At 37.4% G+C, this 9,305-nt stretch overlaps 1 long non-coding RNA gene across 1 annotated transcript; it reads left to right on the top strand.

Moving 5' to 3' along the window:
* Nucleotides 1-5,018: 5,018 nt before the first annotated feature.
* Nucleotides 5,019-7,196, top strand: LOC134251790 (uncharacterized). The gene is made up of 2 exons (XR_009988818.1): nt 5,019-6,244; nt 6,532-7,196. It is a non-coding gene; the product is annotated as an uncharacterized LOC134251790 (long non-coding RNA).
* The last annotated feature ends 2,109 nt before the right edge of the window (nt 7,197-9,305 follow it).

Consider the following 9,305-nt stretch of genomic DNA (forward strand, 5'->3'; position numbering starts at 1 on the left):
CAAAGTCTCTCTTTGATTAATTACCAGTTAACAGTAAATCAAATGTTCGATCGTGCAGTGAGCAGACTGTCAAATTGGCCAATAATCAGTCTGTTTGCGTCTTTGGGATAGCCAGTATCTCAGTGCAGACATCTTGTTCGTCTAAAGTACATTCAATTTTTGTATATATTTTAGATTGTGCATCTCATCCTTTAATACTTGGTACTTGTTATTTGATTTCTAAAAAGATTGTGTTAGATTTTGACAAATTTGTAACTTTTAGAGGTCAGAGCAAATGTACAAAAGTTAGATGTAGATCAAGTTTTTCAGTGCCACCCAAGTCAGAAATGTTCATCAGTGGCAAAGTTAGCAAAACCAAAATGATAGGTTTACCAGGTGTTTGTTCTGTACATAATTTGTTTTTGAGAAAAGGGTTACTTCTAGTGAAATCAGTTGTTACTATTTCAACAAACGGCTCAGTCCCCCTTAAGATATTGAACCCTGGTGATGAACCTGTGTTTGTAAATAAAGGATCAATTCTGGCTCATTTCAAACCACTTGACAATTCGTTCCATATTCAAACGATAGACTTGGACAAAACCCCCGTCGAGTGTTCAAACGTAACCTTATCTGACTCCAAGTCAGCTCCAGCAGTGAATCCTCATTCCAATGAACAATTTCTGCTGAATTTCAACTTTGACGATGAATTGAGTGCCAGTGACAAGAAGTCGTTAACAGAGTGTTTAATTAAAAACAAATCCTTGTTTGTTACAAAGGAAAATCCTGATATAGGTCTTACACGTGTTGTAGAACATCAGATTCATCTTAAGCCCGATGCGCAACCTAAACATCACCGACAATACCGATTACCACCAGATAAGAAACAAGTGTTGCGTCACCAGCTTGACGATCTCTTGAGACAGAATATTATTGCACCTGTTCAAGAAAGTGAAAATGTTCCTATTACCAGCCCTATTGTGTTAGTATCAAAACAAAACAAACCAAAGGGAAAGTTAAACAACTTAACTAAAGATCAATGTTTGTCATACTACAGGTTTTGCTGTGATTTTCGCTACCTTAATTCTGTGACGCAAGAGTTCCGATACAATATTCCTGACTTGCAGGAACTTACAGAATCATTTACAGACAAAGTGCCGAACTTTATCTCGTCCATAGATATGAGCAAAGGATTTTTCCAGATGCCTATCTCTGAAGATTCAACAAAGTACGCAGCTTTCAATACTTGTTATGGCACATTTAAGTTTCTACGACTGCCCATGGGACTAAAAACCTCACCAAATAGTTTCCAGTTGTTGATGGACAAGGTCCTTCGTGGTCTTACATTCAAATCAGTATTGTGTTATTTGGACGATGTTCTCATTTGTTCCGAAACTTTTGAGCAACACCTTGCAGATCTTCAGGAAGTGTTTGGTCGTCTTCATTCTGCAGGACTTAAACTTCAACCATCGAAATGTCATTTTGCGCAACGCAAGTGTGTTTTTCTCGGACATGCGATATCTAAAGATGGAATTCAACCTCCTACCAACAAAGTTGAATTGATTATGAACTATCCCCCTCCAACTAACATTAAAGAGTTACGGCGAATCATGGGACTATTTAATTGGTTTAGAAAATTCATACCAAATTATAGCGCCATTGCACAACCTATACTCAAGTTAATGAAGAAAAATGCCAAGTTTAACTGGACTTCTGAACAAACAACAGCATTTAATGAACTCAAGAAGCTCCTGAAGAATTCGCCTGTTCTCAGTTTTCCTCGTTACGACCTGGAATTTCGACTTGCAGTGGACACATCATGTCGCGGATTGGGATACATGTTATATCAAATCCATGAGGACGGTAGTTCAAAAGTTGTTAGATTTGGTTCCAAAGGACTCGCACAATGGCAACGCTCCTATGGCCCTACAAAACTTGAGCTTTTAGGAATGGTAACTGCGGTATTAGACTGTGCGCCTTACATACGTGGAAGACACTGTGTCGTTGAGTGCGATCATCAGGCCCTGAAACCCCTATTCCAAAAGCAGTTAAAAGGTGCAATTTACGAGAGATGGCTAGCAATTCTGCAGCAATTCGACATCGACATCAAATATAAACCAGCTTCAGAAATGTGTGTGGCAGATGCGTTGTCCAGGAATCCAGCATTCTCTACAATCCTAGAATCAAGTCCAGAGGAAGATGATCCGCATTTCCCTTATGTCCCAGAGACGCCAACATCGGTAAAATTACCTAACGGGCAGGACTTACACACACTGTTTCCCCGTAATCCAGAAGTAAATTTCATCAAGGCTTCTAGATGTGATTATGACGCTGATACCGAAGACGATTTTCGGTTGCCATTACGTAAGAAGCGGCGGCGATCTAAGTCTGGCAAGGCCCACGGTAAATTGCAAAGTTCACCTGAGGTCGCCGTCTGTTCTGAACCATTCGATAAGACTACCGAAATTGACAGTTCCAGCTGTGCAGAACAAAATATTTGTTATCAACGTGCTACTGAAGCAGACGACCCACAAAGTGTTCGGGAGCAACCTGTGTCCGTTGATAATGAAAACACTGATTATGCTCAAAACACCACCTTTCTTAAATCAGATGTCATAAAGAAACAACACAATGACCCAGAACTAAAAGATCTGATAAATTACATTGAAAATGGCATACTCCCAGACTCACAAAAACTGGCCAGAGACATTCTCTTGAAACACTCAGATTACGCATTAATCGATGACATGCTGTTTCACTCTCGTCATGCAAAATCAAAGAGAGCCAAAACGCTAAACAAATATCAACTAGTGGTCCCACACGAAATGATTCAAGACCTTTTATATATGCATTATGACTCCCCGCTGGCTGCTCATAGTGGCATTCAGGACACTCTAGACAAAATTAAGGAACATTATTTTTTCCAGAAGATGTCTCCAATTGTCAGCGATTATGTAAGATCCTGCCAACATTGTCAAAAACGAAAAATTTCTCGAATGCCTACTAAATCTGGTGTTACTTCCTATCCCACACCAACTGCGCCTTTTGAAGTTTGGGAAATTGATTTGTATGGACCACTACCCCTATCTACCCAGGAAGCTCCTACATCTTCACGGCTGTTGACATGTTTAGTAAATATTTCGTCGCATATCCTATCAAATCAAAAGATGCTATGACAGTCGCCCATGCGTTTTTCAGGCTTATTACGATATATGGAGTATGTAGTACGGTTATTAGTGACCAGGGAAGTGAGTTTATAGCCAAGGTGACGTCCGAGCTCTGCAAGATGCTGCATATCGCCCAACAATTTACTCCGGCTTTTGCGCACCATTGCCTTGGAGCCTGTGAAAGGATACATGCGACACTTGCTGAGAGACTAACATCTTACATATCTCCAGACAAAAGCAACTGGGAAGATTACTTATCATCTGTTGTATTTTCCATTAATTGTTCCGTGAACACTAGTCTGGGATATTCTCCCTATGAGATTGTATTCGGGTGTCGACCAAAATTTCCACTTGTCAACTATCATAAAGAACCAATGGAAATTCCCAAGGATATAGCTACATTTCTTCGAGGAAAATTGAGTAAAATAAACATCATTCGCACAGAAATAATGGGAAATGTTCAAAAAGCCAAAGACACAATGTTAAACAATGCAAATACCAACCTTCGGCCCTTAACTTTACAGAAGAATGACTATGTGTTTGTGCAAAAAGAGAACGCACACAAGCTTCAAAACCAATTTTCCGGACCCTACGTTGTACACAATATCCCAAGTGCACACACTGTGTTACTGAAGGACCCAGTCACCAACAAAACGCTAGATAACATCGTTCACATCAATCGTGTTAAGAAAGCTTTTGTCCGGGAGCCTACCCCTTCTGATTTTTTTAGTGTTGTGTCTGCAAGACAAGTCACGCAGAAAGACCAAAGCTGTCAGACTGATGTGGTAACGACACAACCGGACGTTCCAGAGGTTACACATCCTAAGCGCCCTCAACGGACAATCAAGAAACCACTTCGTTTCCGGGATGACAATCATGTGGACCCGCGGGATATTGTCACCTACACGGCATCATCTGACAGTGATGGGTTTCACAGAGTCAAGAAAATCTTAGGTCAGCGATACTCTCCCAAAGGATTGCAGTATCTGATCCAGATTTCAGGCGAACCTGCAGATAATGCGTTTTGGGTTGCGCCTTCTTATTTGAACGCCAAAGCCAGGGAAGCTATTCAAAAAAGAGCCCCTCCCTTTATTACTTGAGCCACAAATCCTATGTTGTACATTATTATGTGTCGTTTTTTCATCCTTATTAGTTGATTTTATTTTGTATTTTGTTTATCATTGCGCGCTTGTATAGATTTTTCATTTTATTTTATGATTAGATTTTGAGATCATTCATTTACTATTTGGAGTGAATTATGTTACACAGCATTTTGTCCGAGAAGGTAATTTGCTCTAGTTATTTAACTGCAGGAGCTCGTCTCGTGGTGCTGAGGAGATAATTAAGTCGAGTGACCGACTATGTGAGGGAGTAATGTTTACAAGCTCTGCTATTAATTACTGTTTGATTATGGCTGTTTCGAAGTCATCCTTTATCTAAGTAATTATTTTAGCTGCTGTATATCAATGTCTCCATGTATTGGAATTGTTTTGTAAACCATGGTACTTAAATGCTAGATGGATAAATGTATTGTTTGTTTTTTATTCAATTATTTGTGTCATTACGGGTTATACCTATTTTTACAATTACAATTTAATATGTTTCTAATGTACAGCTTAATGAAAAGCGCAAGTACGAGAACATTGTTTTGAGTTTTTACTCATGTTGTAGATTGTATGTGACACTTGTTTATTTTTTTTTGTGTAATCCTCATTTTTATTCATTTTTTTAAAAATATTAATTTGCATTTATTAACCCCATGTAAAATTGTTTTACAATTTTATTTTCTGTGGGCGGATGTTATGATTATGGGTTATAAGGGTTTCTAAATAACAAATTATTAATTATGAATATATTTTTATATAACTGCCCAGACAGCATGACTACGTTGGGCCAACGTTGGTTAAAGGTTGTACGGTTGGCTGATAGTTGGCGTTGGCAAGGCAATGTTGGGCCAACGTTGGACCAACGTTACTATGTGAATTACCTCTTTAGTACCCAACCATGTTGGGTTTCTTACGTTGGGCCAACGTTGGTCCAACATCAACTAATTTCGTTTCGTTACATTTTCTAATGAAGTTGGGGTTCAAAGTTGGCCCACCGTTGGCCCAACGTTTGTAATGCAACCTTAACCAAGTTGTCAACTTAATCTGGTAGCAGTATGTTGGCCCAACGTTGGCCCAATGTAAGCTTGAGTGTTTGTTTTAAGTGTTCTTTTATAGTTAGAGTAAGTACGTTGGGCCAATGTTGGGCCAACAGTTGGACTGCAAACTAAAGTAGGATGTGCATGAGTTGGGAGCGTTACGTTGGCCCAACGTTGGCCCAGTGTTTGTCATACACTAGGCTTTTATGAAAAGATCATTTAGGCTGGTAAAACTACGCTGGCCCAACGTCGGTCCTATGTAAGGGCAAGTGTTCTCTTCTATGTCGGGATGAGTACATTGGTCCTATGTTGGCCCAACAGATATTTACTTATTATAAGCGTATTTAATTTAAAGGGGGATTTAGATTCTAAGTAAGAGCACATTCTTTGTCCATGCAATGAGATTAACTTCTTCCATAGCAATGAGACAAAACTAATTAATTTATTGATGGCAGTAATACCTTCCATTTATTAGTATCCACTTATCAAACAATTTTCTCTATATAGTGTCTGTTTATAAATTTTGAAATCTTAATTAAGCTTAAAATTTGAGCGTAATTGTAAGATTTGTTTCTCTCGTATAGAATTAACGTGAATTCATTATAAAAGGAGACTGAATAAAAGTTTTTCTTACATTAGTATACCCGGTAATATAGAAACGACTGAATAAAAGTTTAAGCATATAATATGGAAACTAAAAGTTCCCAGGGACGGGATGTGAATGACGCATAAATCAAGATAACTCAGTCAGCTTTATAATTGCATTCAAACAAAAGTTAGGCGAGTCGCTAAAACTGAAAGAGTCGCAGCAATTTAAACACCAAAATATGTGGAGAGCTGTCAAGTTTAATTACTCACATCTGGCTGATAAACTCAAAATACAGAGGATGTTACAGTAAGGTTGGGATTTTAAAAATTCGGTGCACACAACGACTAACGGCTAAGTCCTAAAAGAAATGTAAGTAAAGTATTATTATATTTTAAAACTATAGCTACTTCTTGTATAAAATGATTCAGTTAATATGAAATACAAAGTATCTCACATTATAAATCATGACGAGAAGTGAAATAGATTGAAAAATATATTCACATCAAACATTTAGTATAAATGGTAAGGTGTGTTTAATGGTAAGATTCTTTTGTATTCAAACAGGGTTAAATGCATCATTTGAAAGGTAATCAGAATTGCATGACAAAATAAATATTTCATCAATATTTAAATATGTAATTCACTTTTCTTAACAGCTATACATTGTTCTTAGACGGGAAAATGTGCTGTGTGCATCAGATATAGAGATTCAGCAGTTGTTAGAAACTGGTTCATTGATGACTATGAAGAAGGAGGAAGAAAATGGAAAAAGAATTGAATATGTGAAAAACAAATGCAATCCGAACATGACCAAAGAATGATGTTTCAAATGTTCTTGGATAATACTATTTGTGTCCTTAAACAATACAGATTGATAAAAATTGAAATTCAAATATTGCCAAGTTGTGTTGTGAACTTTAAGCTCCTTTATATTCTATTTATGGGATTTTACAAGTTTTTTTGTGAACAAAGGGATGGTACCGGTTTTGGAATTGATGTGAGATGATGTTTGAAGATAGCGTTTGCAATTGAAATTTCAACTGTCTCATTATATTAAACGTTTTAGATTTGACAGTGTGCCGAATCATGTCAATCATAGGTGCAAGTGATACAGAGGAAGTGTGGAGTATATATTCGACATTTTGAATCATTTTAAGGCAGAAACATGAAAGCAAGACGTATTATTATACAACTGGATATTAAAATTGTTTTATGTGTAAACTCTGTAAGCTTTGGCAAATGTTTTATTTAATTATTATTATAATATTGAAACAGACTTAACAGAATTTGTTAGAAACTAACAAATAAATTGTACAGTTTATCACTTTTTCTTTTGCCTCTTTGTCAACATTAGCTCGTTATTTATTTTTGTCAAGATGGATTAATTTTGAATGGAAATCTTTATTTACGTAGGATAGGTTGGGCCTCTGTTGGCCCTACGTTGAAAAAAACAACTGTCCGTAAAAAAAATAATATACCATTGTTTGACCAACACAGGTACCGGACACTGAACCCCCATTGAGCCATCGGTGGTATGTTGGTGAACGGACGTTGGGCCATTGTTGGGCCAACACAAAAAGTACGTTGGGCCAACGTTGGGCCTTTGTTGATACAATCATTGTTGGTAATTGACGTTGGGCCAACGTTGGGCCAACATTGACCTAATACAGTAATAAAGAGGGCTAACGTTGTGCCAACGTTGGGCCAACATGTTGGGCCAACGTAGGGCCGATGAGCAAACTTGCATTGGGCCAACGTTAGGTTGCCAACGTTGGACCAACGCAGTCAACAACTGTGCGCCAACGTTGGCCCAACATAGTCATGCTATCTGGGTGATTATTACTTTTCGGTCTTGTTTGACATCTGTAGTTGAAAGTTAATTGTTTTCATTTGATGTTTAGTGAATGCAATTTGCACATGTTACCAATATCTAATTCTTGACATCTCTTTCCTGTCTCACGATATCAATGTCATTTACTCATACTTGTTATCAACTTTATGGTTAGATCTAAGGATCGTGTTCTTTGAATTTGTTATGCTTAGCTCTACCTAATTTCAGTGTTGTAAATTAATGTCATACGAATTCCCCCTGTTCTTGCAATTTTCTATCCTTAATTTAATTGGCTGGTCAGTACGAAAGTGGGCGGAGTTGTCAAAGATTAGATGTGAGTGAGTTTGTAAGTGAGTTACTTTTAAGAAATTCTTTGTAAAATTCAGTTTGTTTTATCTACAAAATTTGTTCTAAATTATACTTGTGAAATTCATATTTTTGGACTTTAAACCTGACTTATCAATTTGGCAATTTATTACAGGGGAATCATTCCCGGTCCAAACCCCTAGCCATTTTTACGTTATGGAAAAATCACGTAGGGTTTATCTTAAAAAATATTTTTTTATACTATAATTATATTTCTGAAATATTTATTCTCAAAACATCGTTTCTTCGTACGTTTAATTGTTATTTAGCGAGAAACTTATTTATGACCCACTTTCTTCTTTCGTTTTGCGTACACCTCGTGTAATTTGAATTACTGCCCTTTTTGTCGCCAGTTTACAACGACAGATCTTGGTGCTACATGTATTTTCGTTATAACATTTGATTCACAAACACGCAGTATATTGAAATAACCGAATTATTAAAAATATTAATTTTAAAGGAAAGAATTCGGGAAGGACCCTGTCCGCAATAAAAACCTGCTTTTTTCATGTATTTCAATTGAGCTACACATCGGATAAAAACGGCTTCATTTTACAATGTCGTGGGAAAACGCATACAGGTAATACACTCAGGTAACATCCTGTGTATATAGATAGTATACACGGGCCAGCCTCCTTCCCTCGGGGCTTCTCAGCCGCTTCGATTAAGCTCCACCCCACACCAAACTTACCTGAGGAAAACCGTACGGTTAAAAACCTGGGCCTTTAAGACTAAGACATTTCCTAAGACGCTCTTAGGACACACCGTAGTCCTAATATAGCTTCGTTAGCATGCCTGCTGTTTTAGAAGCGAAATTAGTCGGATTAATAATATTATAACATCTTGCTTCGCATTTAATTAATATTTGAAATTGTGAACCCTGAAAGAAAAAAAGTATGATGCTGATGATTCCATTCGTGTTTCACACATAGGCCTAGCTGTCAGGGAATCATTCTCGGTCCGAACCCCTGGCCATTTTTACAGACCATGCGTTATGGAAAAATCACGTAGGGTTTATCTCAAAAATATATATATTAAGACTTTAATTATATTTTTGACCAATTTATTCTCAAAACATTGTTTCTACGTTTAATTGTTATTTACCGAGAAAGTTATTTATGACCCATTTTCTTCTTTGCGGCCCCGTGGGGATCTGGGTTAGAATAGGTCCTCAGTACCCCCTTGCTTGTCGTAAAAGGCGACTAAATGGGGCGGTCCTTCGGATGAGACCGT

The sequence above is a fragment of the Saccostrea cucullata genome, unplaced genomic scaffold (genome assembly GCF_032062105.1).
Source record: "Saccostrea cucullata isolate Sc308-1 unplaced genomic scaffold, CSIRO_AGI_Scuc_v1 ctg118, whole genome shotgun sequence".
In the NCBI taxonomy this organism is placed as follows: Eukaryota; Metazoa; Mollusca; class Bivalvia; order Ostreida; family Ostreidae; genus Saccostrea; species Saccostrea cuccullata.